This window comes from Chrysemys picta, chromosome 5, assembly GCF_011386835.1.
Source record: "Chrysemys picta bellii isolate R12L10 chromosome 5, ASM1138683v2, whole genome shotgun sequence".
NCBI classification, from domain to species: domain Eukaryota; kingdom Metazoa; phylum Chordata; order Testudines; family Emydidae; genus Chrysemys; species Chrysemys picta.
This window is the reverse complement of record NC_088795.1, coordinates 124,421,987-124,440,500: the sequence shown is the minus strand read 5'-3', so window position 1 is coordinate 124,440,500 and position 18,514 is coordinate 124,421,987. Positions and strand designations below refer to the sequence as shown.

The window sequence follows — 18,514 nt, the reverse complement described above, 5'->3', positions numbered from 1 at the left end:
GAAACTAAGCTACACTTACAGAAAAGGCTGGATACATATGTAACCCTTCTGCCCATCTAAGTTGGCAGCAACAAGGGCCGGGTTCTGTAACTAGGGGTTCCGTTTCAATAACGCAATGCAAAACCATCTCGAGCCCCCACCCAGTGACCTGGGACAATTACATACCACCCCCTGGGTGCCTCTAAGAGGCAATACTTCCCCTCTCGCAAGCACGGAGTCTGAGTGTAACAGAAAATGTTTAATAACATGAGGTAAACGACATCAGCATTAAATTGGAAAAACACCACAAACAGGATTCATAACACAAGCCACGAGCAAAAAAACCCACCCCAGCAAATTGGGCTGCGTCCTTTCCCTTTGGTTCTTGAATCCAGCAACCCAAAAATCACCCAGAGTCCCCAAAGTCTCTTGGGTCCAGCAACCACCCAAAGTCCCAAAAGTCCAACAGACCCCAAAGTCTCTGTCCCTGGTCAGTGCAGCCTCAGAGTAAAAAAGGGGGGGCACGCAGGGTGTTAAGGGGCACCTTACATGATCTGAGGCCGGCTGGCCGTCTCTCCGTGGGGTTCCGCCACAGCCTTCACCACGAGCCAGTCCACTTCCTGCTGTCCCACAAACTGCTCTGCTCTACAAGCTGCTCCGCTCCGCTCACCAACCTGTGAGCCGCTCCAGCCGTCCCCGCAAACAGCTCCACTCGCCGTTCCTTGGGCCGCTCCAACCGGTCCCGCAAGGCTCCGCGCCGCTCGCTGCTCCTCCAGTAGTCCCCACAAATTGCTCCGCCAGCTGCTTAGGAATATAGCTTCAGGCTCCCCCACTAGTTAACACAGCACTCAGTGATCTCAGCGCTTAATAACTTTAGGTCTTTTGTGATTTCAGCTCTTAGCAATTTCAGCTCATAGTAGGGGAGCCCCAGTGCTAGTGCACCATTGTCCCAAAGTGAATTCAGCTCAGCAGCCTGTAACTAGACTCCTAATAGAATCAAAGTTAGCTCTGACATTCAACAGTGGAGAGAGGCAGTAGTGCAATTGGTGTTTCAAACCCTCAGAGGGGGCCCATCCCATCAGCTACAAATACCTGCCCCCATCTTCTCTCAATTCACTGGGTTTTGTAACCCATGCCCCTTGTCAAGCAAGTGCTACTTAGGTAATGGTGAAGGAGTCCTTCTGTCATACAACAGTTCCACTGGCCTTGATTCACAGAATCAGGGTAACAAAACTTTATTCTTCCTGCCCCAATAACAGAGAAAACTGGGGATCCCACACCAGCCAAAGTAACCACTTTCAGTTGCTGTTGTTTCATGCCAGGCGAGTGGGTGTGCCTATGCAAACAAGATCAGCCCCTGGAGTTCTTTTCCACACTCGCCATAATTCACCACCAGATGTCAGGGTAGAGCTCATCCTGACTCTGCTTACACATAAATTCAGCTTGCAAAACTCTGAGTGGGGCTGTGCTCAGACTTAGGTGATGCAAGATAAAGTACATATAGTATAGGGGATGGATCACTTGATGATTACTTGTTCTGTTCATTCCCTCTGGGGCACCTGGCATTGACCACTGTCGGTAGACAGGATACTGGGCTGGATGGACCTTTGCTCTGACCCTGTATGGCCCTTCTTATGTTCTTATTCAAAAGATGGGTACAGTCATCTCATTAGACAGGGTAACAAACTAGCAGTCAAGAAGGATTTTCCCCATTTCACAAATTGGCCTACTATATTACAGGGTTTTTGTTTGTTTTTTTTGTTTTGTTTTTGCCTTCTCCTGAAGTACAAGATACTGGCAACTGCTAGAGGCCAGATACCAGATGAGGTAGAAAAACTATGGTTTGATCCTCTATATCAGCTGTGTTGCGTTCTTGTGTAAAAACAGATAACCATCAATACCTTTCTTGCTACCTAGGAGACTAATCCTTGCAACTCTCACATCAATTAGTGGCTTGGCAATATCCCAATGCCATTTCAATCACTGTTCCACTGCATTTTACATTTAAAATGGATTCAACCTTGTGGCCCAACTCATCAGGAATATGCATGCAGATACTTTGGCCACATATACAATTGCTACATTTGAATGTGAACTTTCATGAAAACAATTGCATCAGCTTTAAGTGACCTTACCCAGGATTGACCAGTTTTCAGTTTTGCCTCTTCCAGGACCTAAACACGCAGTGTTGAGATTACTTCCAATAGTCTCCTCCGCCAGACCCTCACTCTTTCTCCATCTTGTTCCTTACACTTCAACTCATTTTCATGTATCTTTCTAATCAACCTTTTCTTTATGTTTTTTGTACTGTTGGAAACTTTTCTGCTTATGGTGCTTCATTTTTTCTTGGGAAATCTGATTTTTAATTGAGTGGAAGCATGTCCTACATCCACAGTGAAGGCTTTGATGGCAAAGGGTATAAAAGGAAAATAGTGGTTTAGAAGGTGCAAGGAACATTGAGGTTCAGAAAATCCATTGGGGAAAATGTGTGCGCACGGTGGTTCTGTTTTCTACTAGAAACTAACCTTTTGTACTGTTGCAATAACTATGAAGTGCAATTGTAGGTGAAGCACATTTCAAAAGGCTAGAATGCAAAAAAAGACTTCAAAACGCCATAATTATGGGAAGGAAAATCTGTCTATAACCAATATTATCCAACTCCAAGTCATTTCCTTCACCATTCAAAGCATTTTGCAGCCAAACTGATCACCTGTATTTTTAATTCATTTTGCTTTATCCTCTCAGAATCCTGCCCAAGGAAATGAAATTTTCTTCAGAGATATACAGACAACTTTTAGGGAAGGGAGGGAGCAGAAGGGGAATATGTTTAATTGCTCCACCCTTTTGTTTTACAGCCCAGATATAAGGTGAGGACATAGAAGAGATAGTATACATTATAGATGTGAGAAGGAACTTTTATCTATAAAAACATCACAAACCTTTTCCAGTCCATGTAATAAAAAAGACTCTTAACGAGAGTCTCTTCGGCTGTCGCAATTCTGACTTTTAAATATTTGTTAAGCAAAAGCAGTTCTTATTTTAAGAAGGCAGTGATACACATTTGGGAATAGCAACAGAGGGTCCTGTGGCACCTTTAAGACTAACAGAAGTATTGGGAGCATAAGCTTTCGTGGGTAAGAACCTCACTTCTTCAGATGCAAGTCTTGCATCTGAAGAAGTGAGGTTCTTACCCACGAAAGCTTATGCTCCCAATACTTCTGTTAGTCTTAAAGGTGCCACAGGACTCTCTGTTGCTTTTTACAGATTCAGACTAACACGGCTACCCCTCTGATACTTGACATTTGTGAATGACTCCAGAAGCTTTATTCCTATCTCATCTGAAAAATGACCTGATTCCACCACAGCAGCTCTACCTCTACTCAGAAGTCATTCCTATGTGCGATCAGAGGTTTTGTCTCCCAGAAACAGTAGACGTTTTACATCGTGTACATTTTGGTTCTCAGCTCCCCGTTACTGTTTTCTTTCAGTTTGGGGATAATCTGAGATGTATGTTTCTTGCCACTTAAAACCAAGAGAAAAACCACAACAGTATTTTCCATGTAAGCAGAAATCTCTCACATGTGCCAAATGTCAGGGCGGACAAAAGGGCTTTGATCATATTCAGACACCATAACTAGCTATTTCTTTTAATTACAGAATGTTTTAGCTATTATTGCATGATGGCCTGGCACACTCGGCACATGACATGATTTTATGAAAGCTTTTCATTTCTTTCAGCAGAGTTCCAGCCCTGGGCCATTCCACATACAGTGGAATAAGAATCATTTTGAACCAATCAAAGAAGATTATCTCAAACTGAGACCCACAGCAATCGGATTACATTCCCACTCCTCTTCCCATTCAGGAATTCGGGCTGTCAGCCTGTCCACCAGAACTGAATTCAGCCCAAGGTCAGGATTGTGAATTACCCACAGACTTTGGTTTTTATTCATTTTTTGAAATCATGCAATTAATTGTTTCTTAAGAATATATTTCAGTCTATGGCTGGTTGTGAACTACTTGCTTTGACTTTTGGTCATGTGTTTTCTATTTGTAATATACTGTTGATCTTGAGTGGTTGTCAGCTAAATCACCTGACATTATTTCCACTTCCTGACTGGATTGCTCTCAGACTATTCACAAATGACCACCTGAGATTTCAGGCACAAATATATTTGCATGAGTTTTCCTGTGTGATTACATCGTTTCACATATATTTGCAGCACTTTCCCTTTTCGAAAAGCCTTCTTGGGAACAAGCTTTTGTTGACAAAAATATCGACAAAACAGCAATCATAATCTCTTATTTGTATCGACATGGATCTGTGGTTTCTATTTGAACAAATGCTCATGAATACTCATTTGCAGTATCTTTACATCTCTAATCATCATCATCTGAGCATGTTAAAGGAGAATATTTGGAATATAAATTGCATTCTGTTCTCTACACCTAATTGCAAATTAAATTAAATCATTAAGTGTATTAAATACAATAAAAATGAATTGTCAAATAGGAAGCTGCCATCTTGAGACTGATAACACAGAGTGGGACTGAAAGAATCTGCTTCCCTATTTGCAAACATGGAAAGCAGCTTCAAAGCTATTGAGTTCTTTGATTAACAGTAGTTAAACCAGCTTGTTAATTCAAGTGCTAATTGAGAGCTAGGCAGGAGTAACAGCCCAGTGTCCGTTCTTGCAGTGTGGCCTGTGTGTGTCATTTCGCCATGTCAGTTTACACACATTTAGACAATTGTGGTGCCAAAGTTTGCCTTAATCTAGTTCTGATCCTAAGGGTGGGCATATTCCACCGCTGTGTGATACTGAACATGGCAATAAGGCACTTAAATAATGACAACAACCTGTAATTTAACGACTACATAATGGCAATATTCTACTCTTGATCTGAATGGGAAGTTCTGACCCAGGCACCTCCTGATGCTAACTGGCAGAGAGCACAAGTGGTGCATAGGGATTCCTTGAGTCAAGTATATACATATTAGTTCACCAAATGATGGCATTTGAGGTCTCTAACAAAAGCTAGTAGCCCACTGATCATCAATCTTTGCAAAATGTATGTACAGATAGTATTTCAAGAGTTATGTCTCTATACCGGTGGTTTTCAACATTTTTCATTTGCAGACTCCTAAAAATGGTAGTGTGGACCTTTTGTAAATCTTTAGACATAGTCTGCAGACCCCTAGGGGTCCATGGACCATAGGTTGAAAACCACTGTTGTATGGTAACGACCACCTTTGGCAGACCCCTTAGAAAAACTACTGATCTATATGGAAAATTATGCACTTAAAGTCTGGGAGTTAAGACAGGTTACCAGATAGGTGGTAATAGATGCTTATCTCTCTTCGTCTGGTCCTGTGGATATTGTGTATTGTATGCCTATTGCAGACTGAGCCAAATGCTAATCTTGAGATTGTGAAATCACCAAGAAAGAAATATACAGGAAAAACCCACCAGCAGGGGGCACCTTATTTATGAGTAAGGATAATGGATTGTGGGTATATAACTGGGGGTGCAGGGATACACCCTCCTGCATCTTTTCACCTAAGCGGCAAACTGACAGCATGAGTTGTCTCATGAATGAAAGATCACAGCCAACTCTGGCTGTAAAGATGCTGGAAGGCTTTTGGGTGAGCTCTGCTCTATACAACAGAAAGGTATCTAGTTAAATAAGTCTAGGTTCTAGAATGTGTGTTATAATTTATTTTAATATGTAACCCTTTGTTTTTAACACTTAGTCTGGGCAATCCAGAAAACAATTGGAGGCCTCGGGGGTTGGAGTGTGCTTATCGCTAACCTGTAGCAAGAGAGGTAGGCCTAGAGGAGTTGGGAAGCTGGCCCTGGCAAGACTTCCTCTTGCTAAGGGCAGGTGGTAGCAAGGTGCCTCACAGCCCTGGGTATCCCTGGGAAGTGTCACAGATTTTTCTCATTGACATGAATGAGTGATTGGTGCTGGATTAAGGCTGGCAGGGAGTCCTACATTTATACCCCAACTCATGGGCCATGATTAAAAATGGAACTCCAGCCTGTCAAATGACTTAGATTCACCTCAGAGACACCAGTTTATCAAAGGGTTGCTCAAGAATTGGTTTGTGTATCTTAAGTTTTAGAATCATAGAATATCAGGGTTAGAAGGGACCTCAGGAGGTCATCTAGTCCAACCCCCTGCTCAAAGCAGACCAATCCCCAGAAAGATTTTTTGCCCCAGATCTCTAAATGGCTCCTCAAGGATTGAACTCACAACCCTAGGTTTAACAGGCCAATGCTCAAACTAGTGAGCTATCCCTCCACCAGATAGCTACCATTACCATAGTATCTGGATGCCTCCAATGCCCCTGGGAGTAGAGAAGTTCTTTTATCCCCATTTTACAGATGAGGAACTGAGGGCCATACGCCAGGTCACACAGGAGGTAGATGGTGGCATAGAGAATTGAAACCGGATCTCAAATTTCAGACTACTGTTTTACCCACCTCCTCCATGTATCATACATCACATGTATACATACATGATGTAGCGTGCATCATATATGTCCAGCAACACTGGGCATCTTTGAAAAAAAATCCACTGGTTTGAAGATGCTTCCTGCTCTAACAGAATTCCCCCATTGTAAAGATATGGAATCTCTCTGGACCGGATAAAATCCTTCATATCTGAGGGTGATCCTCTACATTCCTTACTCCTCCCATAATTAATAATGACATTATTTTAATACACTTAATTGAAAGCATGTGTTTATTATAAAGATAATACATTGACTGTAGCATGTGACTTGTTTTAGTTAATGAGGAGACAGAAATAAAAGGTAATTATTAAACTTGGGCTGTAAACCAAAAACTATTTTTTCAGCTGGGCTGGAATAAAGACATTCTTTAAACATGGATCTGTCACCTCACAGTGCCAGTGGGTTGTTGTCGGATATTCAGAACGCATGAGCACTCTGCCAGCTTCCTCATGTAACAGAAAAAATAACCCTTTCCTCATGTTACTTGATTTGGGATTATGTATTGTTACATCTCATCACGTGACCTGCTGTAACCAGAGACAGCTTCAGGTGCTAACAAAACCTGTGGTGTGTGAGACTACATTCATCTTTACAAAAATCTATGTTTGTGTTACAGATTCACAAAAACAGACGGCCTCATTGTTTGACTTTTTACTCAACATTAAATGAAATGTGGTCCCAGTGGGCTGCAAGAGAGAGAGAAATCGCCAAAATAATGAGACCTCAACATCGACTTCAGTGCCAGGATAATGACTCATGAGACTCAGCTATGTAAAAATGTTTTTATCCTGCCAGTCTCCTCTCCCGCATGTTGTCATTTATTATACTACCAGCCCATCAGTCCTTCTGAAAAGCATTCTACAGTCACTGCTTCAAAACACTCCAGTGCAAATTAACGTCACTCGCTGAAAAGAGCTTTTGTCTTCTCTTGCAGAAGAGACCAAGCTAAGCTGGGGAAGTGTCTCCACTCTTCTGGAAGTGTAACCCACACTTGGAAAATGGGGGGGCTTTTCCCTCTCTATTAGTTGGTTCACATAATTGATATGAGTGTACTACAATTAGCTAATGAAGCTACTCCATTCAAAAATTCCAAGCCCCCTACATATGAAATGGACCCTTTCCTCTCTTGGATAGTGAAAGCCTAAAGAGATGCCAGAGTGCACTAGTTTTGGAGGGCAGCACTTCCTAGAGATAAGGACACCTTCCAGAAACCTTTTAGCATGCAATAATCCAGCCTGCACCCAGGGCCGTCCCTAGCCATTTTGGTGCCCTACACAGCCCACCCACCCGCTGGGAGGCTGTGTGGGGGGAGCTGACCACTTCCTGTGGGAAGTGGAGTGACCCAGACCCAGCCTCCTCTGCTCCCCTGGCTCGAGGGGAGGGGGGAACCGCCCCCCCATCACTCACCTGTGGCGCGGCTGGGAGCCAGGGGAGTGGAGCAGGCTGGGGATGGTTCACTCTACTTACCGCCACCGGTGAGTGCAGGGAGCCCGACCCCTGCTGCAGTCCTCAGAGGAAGGCTGGCTGGAGTGGGGGTGGGGCTGGGGCGAAGCAGGGGCGAGAAGAGGAAGGGCTAAGGCTTTGGGGAAGTGGTGGAGTGGGGGCAGGGCTGAGCAGGGCCAGGGGCCATGTGGAAGAGGCAGAGCAGGGGCTGGAGCAGCACACAGCTGCATAGGGCACCAGGAAATTTGGTGCCCCAAATTTCCTGGTGCCCTACGCAGCTGCGTACTTTGCGTATGGGTAGGGACAGCCCTGCCTGCCCTTAAGGAACTAGCACTCGGTGCAAGCTGGCCTGAACCTCTGTATCTTGAGTAAGGCTGTGTCTACACTTATGATGGTACAGCAGCACAACTGCTGCACTGCAGCGGCAGCATTTTAAGTGTAAACACTTACTACAGTAACAGAAAGTGGTTCTCCTATCACTGTAGTTAATCCACCTTCCTGAGAGGTGGCAACTGGGTTGATGGAAGAATTCTTTCATTGACCTAGAGCTGTCCACGCCAAGGACTGGGTTAATTGGTCACACCCCTGAGGGATGTAGCTATGCTGATGTAACTTTTCAGTGGAGTGCTGCCCTAAGAGTGAGTATCTAGGAGTAATCCTACATTGCTGGTTGCTCCTGGAGATCAAGAGATGGTGGTGGTTAAGGTTGGATTTTTAAATCTGTGCTTGATGCAACAGTTGTGACCCTTTCCCTCGGGCATGCACCTTGTCTCCGACTCAGCTTCTATCACTGCGGAGCCAGGAGACTTCCTCTGCTGCAGGCTGGCCCCTGACATAGGCTGATCAGGAGCAGCCGTGATGTTTTTGAAAGGGGTTAAGCCCTACCTACACTAGTATACGAGATGCATTAATATATGTTAGCTCACACATTTTAAGATATGATCTATTTCCTAGTATGGACAGGCCAAAAAAAGTTTCTCTCCCAAGTGGGGGTAAGACATTTGAGTTAAGTAACCATTCATAAAAGTAAACAAAATAGAACACACAAATAATCCTCTCTCCTTTCAAATGCTGTAGTTTCAGTTTCTTGCAATGCCACAATCCCACTGCCTGTCTAGAAATCCACCAGCTAAGGCTCCCTCCAGTTAAAATCTGGCTCTTCTAATGAAGAATAAAGAACCCCAGTGCCATCTAAACTTTAAGAGTAGCAGGGTAAAATGGGGGAACAAAAAATCCCCACCGGTTCGTGGCACCATAACAAATCAAATAAAGATGGGATGCACAAACATTTTTTCCTCCAGAAGTTCATTTTAAATAAAGAAAAAGGAATTTCATAGGCACCCATTAATCCCCCAAGCCCACTGCAGTCCATCTGTTGTTATAACAAGGCCCAGGGTGTAGAGGGTGCAAAGCATGGATTCTGGCAAGCTCCTTTATCTGATCTAGTGATATTTACAAACAGAAGTTAATTATGTTTAAAATACCAAGAAAGGTTTTATTGGACCTTGACATCGTTGCCCTGCGTTGGAGTATGTTACCGAGCTGCGCTACCTCAGCAGAAGCTCCAGGAGGCATTGTGGCCATTGTGTCATTTTGAAGAGGGCACTGTCCTCTGAGCCCTGCAACACACTGTTAGGTGGTGTCAGTGTGTGTGGGGCGGGGAGTGGTCGGGTCACACCCATTCTGGAGAGGCTCGTGCCAGCAAAATCCTTGGGTTCATGGCATGCAAGGGCTTCATTGTCCCCAGTCCCTGCAATGGGTACTCAGGTAGCTCCTGGTGCCTTCTCCCCACCTTGTGCATCTTTGCAGGGCCAGGAAAGAGTCTTGCTCTAAGAGTCTGATTGCCACCATTAGCATGGGAACAGAACTAATTCTCAGACCTCGGTAGTCCCTCCAGGTCTATGCTAGAGCGTGGAAGCTTCCATTGTTTCTTCCTGTTAGATCTGTATTGTGGATATGAAGATTTCATTATCCAGAGCTGAGAGTCTGGCACTCTCTCTCTCTCTCTCTCTCTCTCTCTCACACACACACACACACGCAAAAGATCTATGTGCACCAACTCAGTTCACACAGACCTCTAAGTTCAGTAATAGTTAGCCAGGACTGGAGTCCTATTCCCAACAATTTAATTAAATAAGTAAAGTACTGACACGCAAGCTGACACTTTAGTATAAAATATTAAGAAACATGCACAGTATATGACCAATTAAACAATGGTATTTCAGCATGCAAATTGGTTTGATACTTCAATCCATAATAGACTTCGATCTCCCTTCCAAAGAGATTATGTTTCTAATTACACATACCCTTTATCTTATTTTGAAATCATTCAAAATAGTTTGAAACATTAATTAAAAATACCATGCAAATTTAGGTGAATTGAAGGGTCACCTACCCAGCGCCGACAAGAGGGGGGGGAAAGCTGGTACAAATTACCAGGGCCCAGCAGTCTGGAAGGGGGCCCGGGGCCCGGCTTCCCTGCCCCCCTCCTCCCGGCCCTTGCTGAGGGGCCTGACATTTTTTTTTCACCGGAGCCCGAACCTGCTCTCGGCGGCCCTGCACCTACCTACCCACTGTAAAAGAGATAACACAGAATGATTGTAACAAAACTTCTAAACACATTAGCTGCACACCCTGTAACTGTATTAGAGAGCCTGTGGGAGTGCATCATTCAAAGAAACAGACAAAAATACCCTTTTGAACAATTTACAGTATTCGGAAGCTATGAGGTCTCACAAATGACTACGTTTTCCAAGGATGGGGATATTTTCTCACCTCGCTGTGCATGGATTAAGTTGACATACACAAAATCCACTTGCCCAAATCTCAGTAAGTTCTTTCACCAGCACATTCAGGTGTTAGCACTTGGAGGGACTGCATAAGCATTTGTGCATGGACAAAAAGATCCCTTTAAAACAAACCAACCAAAGGAGGGCCTCATTCTTCTGGCATTTTTCTACATGCCAGTCCAGGTATTAAGTATCATTTCCATGAAAAGGAGCCAGATGTTTAAAAAAAAAAAAGAAAGACTTCAACAATCACAATTGGGGCCATTTTTTCAGTTGTACGCAGCACCCATTTAGGCACCAAATTAAGTGAGCAGCTTTTCAAAAGAGCTCAGCTCACTGGGTGCAGAAGTTAGAAAGTCTGGCCACACCTGTGAAGATTGAGGGACTGGGGAATGCCCTTCATTTGGAACCTGTGTTTGAAATGTTGAATGAGGGTTTTTTTCCTTTTGTCATTTCATTAGACATCTATTCATGGGCATATCAAGACTCCCTCTAGTGTTTAACTTAACAACTGAAAATTCAAATCCATCTGAAAAAGGGGACACATTCCTGCATTATTCCTTCCGGAACATAAATAAGAATTTTTGGTGAGCCAAGAATACAAGATTGAGTTGTTTATGTGACTGCAGTATCTGGTTTGGGCATGGAATGTTTTACTAACAGAAACTTCCCTTTGAGTTTTATTGACCCTGAAGAACTGGCTATCCGTTATTCTTATAATTGCTATTTTTAAAAAAATCATTTACCTATAAACATGCAACAGAGCTCAGGCCTAGTCTTCACTTAGAAGTTTTGTTGGTATTGCTATACTGGCAAAACCTTCCTTGTGTAGATGCAGCTCATAGCAGCAAAAAATGCTTTTGCAAGTATAGTTCATACCCGTTCAGCAATTGAAATAAGCTACACTGGAAAAAAAGCACTCTTATGCTGGTATAACTGTGTCTACACTAGGACTTTTGCAAGGACAGAAATGTCACCAATATAATCTCACCCCTAACAAACTTCACTATACCAGCTAAACTTTTTAGTTTAGAACTTGCCTCAGATTTTTTGAAAGAGGGAAGGTGACTCTTGCACTTTTTTCTTCCCAAAGCTTTGGTGAGAAATGGGTTGTTCACCTGCGCCTGTGTTCCCAGTTAAAATCCACAAGTGGTGGGTATCAATGTAATCAGAGACAATGCACCTCAGAGATACCAAAGGGCATGTTTTGATAAATGAAAACTTTCCACAGCTGTTTCTATAAAAAAGAAGTTGTGAAAATTAGAAAAAGTCAGTCTGTGAAATTTGTTGCGTTTGAGATAAACCCATTTTTGGCAACCTGACAACTTCTCCCCCACCACTTTTTGTTCAAAGACTTGATGAAAGGTAAAATTTTCAAAACAGCCTAAAGTCCCATTTTAAAAAGAGACAGGTGCTTATTATTTATTTGCATTTTTGTAGCACCTAAGAGCCCCCGTCATTATGGCTTAGGACCCTATTATGCTAGGTAGTCCCAGCTGCAAAGATCTTATCTAAGGATCAGACAAGAGACAACAGATGGATGCAGACAGATGGGGGGAATACAAGGAAACAATGAGATAACATTGTCTAAATAGATCAGACAGACACAGGATGGAGGAAAGGGTAGAACACACAAGCAGAGCAAACAATGTGATGGCGGCAAACGTCCTGTTGGTTCCACAATTTTTTTAATGGGTTCACATTTAGAAGGGAAAGAACTAAATGGAAAGAAAAGAGAAGAGGGCAAGGGGGACAGGTGTGGAGTGAAGCCAGTGGTGCAAGTAGAAACCATTTCTTGCAGGTACTGTACTCATGGGAGGGACACAAGGGGAGGCACGTGACCTCCCCATGTGATCCTCCATGTGACTCCTCAGCACCCTGCACCCAGCCTGGGTCCTTCACACTCTCCCCGTCTCCTCTAACACCCCCCTTTGTATATACAAAACTCAACATGCTAAACTATTCACTTTTCCCAAAAATATGTAGTATTCAGTCTGTTTATATGGAATATGGGAGTTGAGTGAGGAGCCATTTAAGCATATGTATGACTTATTAAAAGACAAATTTTAAGTAGAACTGTATCCTAAACTGCTTTATGGTACTGTACCCAAAAATTGCATTTCAATGGGGGATTCAACTTCCTTTATAGGAACAGATTCCTGAAACTCTTACAGTCCACAAAAATGGTCCAAAGTCATGCAAATAGTCCCATTGTCTTCAATGGGATTGATCAAATGATTAAGGGTTTACAGGATTAGGTTCCAAGTTTGTAAATTGTTCTGGATGAAACTGACAATGTCCGAGTTGTCAGATCAGAAGGAGCGTCATTCGAATAAAGGTGGGCAGATATGTGATACGTCTTAGCTCTGTTACTAAGATGAGGAACATATTTTCAGCAAAGTTCTTGGCATATTCCTGAGGCAGCTGGCTGGTTTAAGGCTGTCAGTGTCCAGCATTATAAGCTTCATTTATAGTTCTCTCACCCACAAAGCTGGAAAATGAGGCATTTGTTTTCTTTGTTTTGCTGCTCCAGTGCCAGTTAACAAAATGCATGTTAGACTAGTTTGTCTGCAAAGAAGAATTCTAGGTACACTGGGGACAACACCTGATTCCATCCAGGCTGCAGAACTGGGCTGACATCAGAATCCAAACATCCTCTGGTCAATGCAAAAGAGGCATTCCTCTAATAATTTGGACTTGATGTGATGCAGTATGGATGTCATGGATAATTCAGACCAATGGGGAGAAACAGAATAAAAAACACTGTTTAAACACCTTCCATCCCCCACACCCCTCCCCTCTTGAGGACTCCTGACCAATGTAACAGCACAATACACATGCTAACAAACTTAAACAAAGCCTTTGTTTAAGCTTCTTAGCATATGTATTGTGCTGTTAAAGCCATATAAAGAATAAATGTCCTCCCTAGCTGTGTTCTGCTCCTTTAAGGAGTACAGTGCGGCCCCTCCCCCTAGAGGGGGGGCTAGCCCCAAGTCTTTCTGGTACCCCATACCCGCTAAAAATCTCTTGCCGATACTGCGTACTGGAGGGTACCACCCTACTTGCACCCCTGAGTGAAGCTGAAGTGAATAGACTATGAAGGAGGAGAAAGGGAGTTCCCTTTTCCCTCAGTGCTAACAGACTGGGGTGGGCCAGCTTCTGGGAAAGGACGAGACCTGGAATTGGCTCTTGAGAAGCTCGGTCTTCTCACATGAAGGGTGGGCTCAGGCAGAGGCGCAAGCAGAATTTTTGTAAGGGGGGACCCAGAGCTCTTCCTCTGTTTCCCTGCACCCAACCCCAAATCTCTCCCCCACACTGTCCCCCACGACCCAGCCCCATATTCTCCCCCATGACCCATACGCAGTCCTGAGCTCTCACACTCCCTTTGCCTCCATCCCCATGATCTCCCACTCCCCCACACACATTACCCTCCTGCTGCCCCAACCCAGCCCCACTCTCTTTTTGCCACATTGCCCTGCACCCAGCTCTGAGCTCTGCCCCCTGCAGCCAGCCCCTTGATCTCCCCACACCTCACCCTGCTTCCAACCCTGAGCTCATACCTAGAGAGATGGTCAAACTGAAGAACATCATGGAGCTAGGCTGTTCTGGGAGCTCCAGATCCCATCCTCCTTCTGCATCTCCACTTCCCCAGAAAGCACAGGTCCAGTCCTCCCATCCTCCTTGAGGCTGGAAGTTCCTGTTGACCCCTGCTCCATCGCTCTCCAGGGGCTATGATACCTGGTGCCCAGGGGTGCGGGAAGGACCAGAAAGGTGGCAGGACTAAGCAGGTGCACGAGGTCACACCCCCACTCAAATTTGGCCCAGCCACCCCTCTTTCATGAGGGAGAGGCAGCTGGGCCAAATTTGAGTGAGTGGCATTGTAACCTGGTGAAGGGGGTCAGAGCACCACTCAAATTTGGCTCAACTGTCCCTCTGTCATTTCAGTAGGGAAGGGATTGCACTATTATGTCACCCAGCTCTAGTCAGGGCACAAGGGGGGTGGCCGGGTCACCTGTCTCCTTTCTCATTTCCCCCACAAGTTGCTCCCTTGGGCTCAGACATGGTACAGCACAAGCTTGTTCTACAGTAATAGGGTTGCCAACTTTCCATTTGTTCAAAACCGAACAGTACAGGTCGTCTCCCCCCCCCCCCCCCGTTGCTTACTCCCCCCTCCTTCTGGACTTACCTGCTGCCTGCAGAGCGGGATGGGAGGAGCTGATGCGGAGCCTGCCTGCCCAATTGGGGCATAGTGGGGCAGCAGGGGGGAGGGTGTTTGTCCCTGGAACCAGGGGCCAGAGAGAGCCCAGGAGGCGGAGAAGTTGGGATGGGCCATCACGGGTGACAAGCCTGGCTTGTGCTGACAGGACACTGCATGGGTCCCCTTTCAACTGGACTTTCTGGTCCAGCTGATAGTCTCCTTTTGGCAAAGCCTTCTGGGAAAGGAAGGGGTCAGGAAGAATCTGGGGCTTTATAATCCCAATTCCCTCAGGGCTTCTTCTCGCACCTTGCCTCTTTTCAGGGCCTACAACAGGGATTAATTCCATATCTCTGACCTCCTTCAGTCTGCCCTCCTCAGGGAGAGGGAATTCCCTACCTCCTTTCCCTGTGGTTTCTCTGTTGTAGGGCCCCCTTTTGCACCTCTCCTGTAGCTTTCACTTCCTTCTTCTCTGAAGAAGACCCAGCTTCTCTCCCAGCTGGGCCTAATAACAAATCAAAGCTGACACACCCTCCGGTGGAGAAAAACAAACAAACAAAAACTGCCGACGGAGCGAAATATCGGAACAAATTGCGTCCCGACCAGAGATCGGTCGGGACACGGGACAAACACCTAAAAATGGGGACGGTCCCGATTTTATCGGGACGTCTGGTTACCCTAGGAGAAGCATCACTCTGGATAAAGAGGAATGGCAGCGACCTCAGGATTAGGGGGTCTCTCCATCCTTCAGCCAGCCAGCCCCATCTCAGCCAGGCCTCTCGCCCCTCCACTTTGGTTTGTGTGATGGGCAGGATCATCCTGATGTTATTCTGTGGACTTACTACAGAGGGTAAATAGGGAGAAGGACAGCTGCAATAATAAGATTACATGATTAGTTAGGCTTGCTATATGCATTGCTAAAGGGTTTTGCTTTAATCTAATCAGTGACATCTCACCTCACTTGGTACCAGCGGATAGAGCCTGAAGTGAAGGATTTTTAAATTAGACCAGTAGGGGAGCCAGTGTCACCTAATTTGGAGCTCTCATGGGGGCCAAATCCTGATGCTCTTACTCAGTCAAACTCTCAGTGGGAGTTTTCACTACATATAAACTAAGAGCCTAGGACTTTAGCCCAGAGAGATGGCAGGGGAAGTATAAGCGAACGGCATACACTTTAACCATGTGTTTGAAGAGCTTGTACATATAGTGAACCCAGTACAAAAATACACTATTAGGCACCCTTTGTCTTAAGAAACCACGCTAAAGTATCCCCAGATATTATTTTTATTCCAGTAAAACCTAGAGTTTACCACGATCAGGGCCCCACTGTGTTGGGCAAACACACAGTAAGAAATACACCTCTACCCCAATATAACGCGACCCGATATAACACGAATTCAGATATAACGCGGTAAAGCAGAGCTCCGGGGGATGGGGCTGTGCACTCCGGCGGATCAAAGCAAGTTTGATATAATGCGGTTTCACCTATAACGTGGTAAGATTTTTTGGCTCCCGAGGACAGTGTTATATCGGGGTAGAGGTGTATTTTTGTGCCAAAAAGCTTACTGTCTAAACTGACCAGGAGTGAGAGGAAAAAACATGCACAGAAAAGTGAAGTGTCACAAGGTCACTGACAGAGCCCGGACTAGAATTCAGATTAGCCGACTCTCATGCCTTAGCCACTATGCCAGACTATCACTCAAAATTATTTCACCTAATAGCTATCATCTCTCTTTATTAGAAGACTACCTCCTTTGCAAACATATTTCTGTTGGTCATTAGAGACAGGTTTCACTATATATAAATTCATAACTCAAATGTTTCAGTGACAATACTGTACTCACGAACAGATGGGAAAGGCTGAAATTTGCGTAGGGAGTCAGACACAAAAGCAAAGCCTGCAGGATCAGAGAACTGAGCTATTGAAGTGATACTAAAGGTATTCTAAAAATAACACACTTATCAGGGATGGAAGGGCCAACAATTCTAACTCAAGGAGAAGAATAGCGAAGCGCTGGCATAGGAGGATTTCTTTATTGTTAGAAGCCATGGGCTGATTCACAGCTTGCTGATCTTGTGCAAATATATTCCATTTGTTTAAGACTCCCAATAAAATTGGTACAATTGTTCAGCTTCACATTCACCACCCACCTGCTTGGCCATTTGCTATTATGCAACATGGCATGAGTCAGAGATATTTCTCTTTATAAAAATAACAAGAAAGCCATAGAATTCGTGACTTGACCAACATCCACCAGAAGCATATAGGCTTCACCATCAGAGTCCAAATGAAATGGCTTGGCAGCCTTGACTGAAGAGCATAGCATGGAGTAGGCCTACACTCTTACCCTGTACAACAAGGCTGTGATGCAGTGATGGGGCAGTGCAGGGAGATTGCATTGCAGAAAAAAAATCCCATATCCCCAAACCACTAAGACAAACACATTAGTAACCTAAAATAACCACATGGCCTTATTCTTGTAACCCTAGTCCTTGCTTTCCCATTTCCCTCTCCGTTGTTTGTTGCTTTCACTCACTGTGCCACATCTAATATTGGGCTTGACAAGTCTTTGAAGCAAGGATGGGGTCTTTTTAAAAATCTGTTTGTAAATCACCTAGTGTGTTTTTGGACACTACACAAATAATTTCACAACAGCAATACCCAATCTGTGGCAACACAGAGGATGGTGTTTTCTGATCCCATCAATCTAGCACGTGTCACGAGTGCTAAGATCGTCATACAAAATAAATCACAAAAAGAGGTGAGATGGTGGGGGTCTTTCATGCATTCGAGCAGAACGTAAGAGAATGCAGACAGCTGTGAGAGAAGCAGAGGAATGGGGCAGAGGTTGGAAAGGGCAAAGCAGTTGGGCCAGTGATAATTCTGGTAGCACTGTGGATAAATGCTTTAAAAGGAAATTAGGAAGACAGCCATGCCTCTGCGGTTAAGTATCAAAGAAAAGAAACTGTTTCCTCCTGGCTTCATCACATTACTGGTTAACTAGTTGAAGAGGAAGGTTATTTATTCATTATTATTATTATTAATGTTTTTTACAGTCATGCCAAAGAACCCCATCCATGAATCAAGGCCCCATTGCATTAGGGGCCGTACACATAAACGACAAAGACAGTCCCTACTGCAGAGTGCTTACTGCCTTGGTGATTAATACATTCAGATTTATCGTTGTGCCTCACAAGGTAAGTCAAGACTATCCCATGCATGTTACATGTTCCTGCTGCCACAGGGTTGCTAAGAGAAAAGGCTCTATACATAGGGTGGCCAGATAGCAACTGTGAAAAAACGGGACAGGGGGTGGAGGGGTAATAGGCACCTATATAAGAAAAAGTTCCAAAAAATGGGACTGTCCCTTTAAAAACAGGACATCTGGTCATCCTATTCTATACACAACCCAAGATACCTACCATGTGAAAACCATTTCTAATTGATCCAGCCAGCTTTTCCAAGGCTGCCTGCTGGACTTTGTTGTCTCTTTTGCACCTGATCAACACTAATGAGAGAGCAACTGAAGAGCAGATGAGTCACTCACAGAAACCACATCCCATAAGCAGTTTTCCTCAACCGGAATAGAA

At 44.4% G+C, this 18,514-nt stretch overlaps 1 long non-coding RNA gene across 2 annotated transcripts in view; it reads right to left on the bottom strand.

The window, feature by feature from the left end:
* Positions 1-227: 227 nt before the first annotated feature.
* The window catches only part of LOC122174200 (uncharacterized), a 42,461-nt gene continuing 24,174 nt past the window's right edge, over positions 228-18,514 (bottom strand). For both annotated transcript variants that reach the window (XR_006175710.2, XR_010601599.1), the window contains one exon: positions 228-2,380. This is a non-coding gene — a long non-coding RNA (uncharacterized LOC122174200). The remainder of the gene's footprint in view (positions 2,381-18,514) is intronic.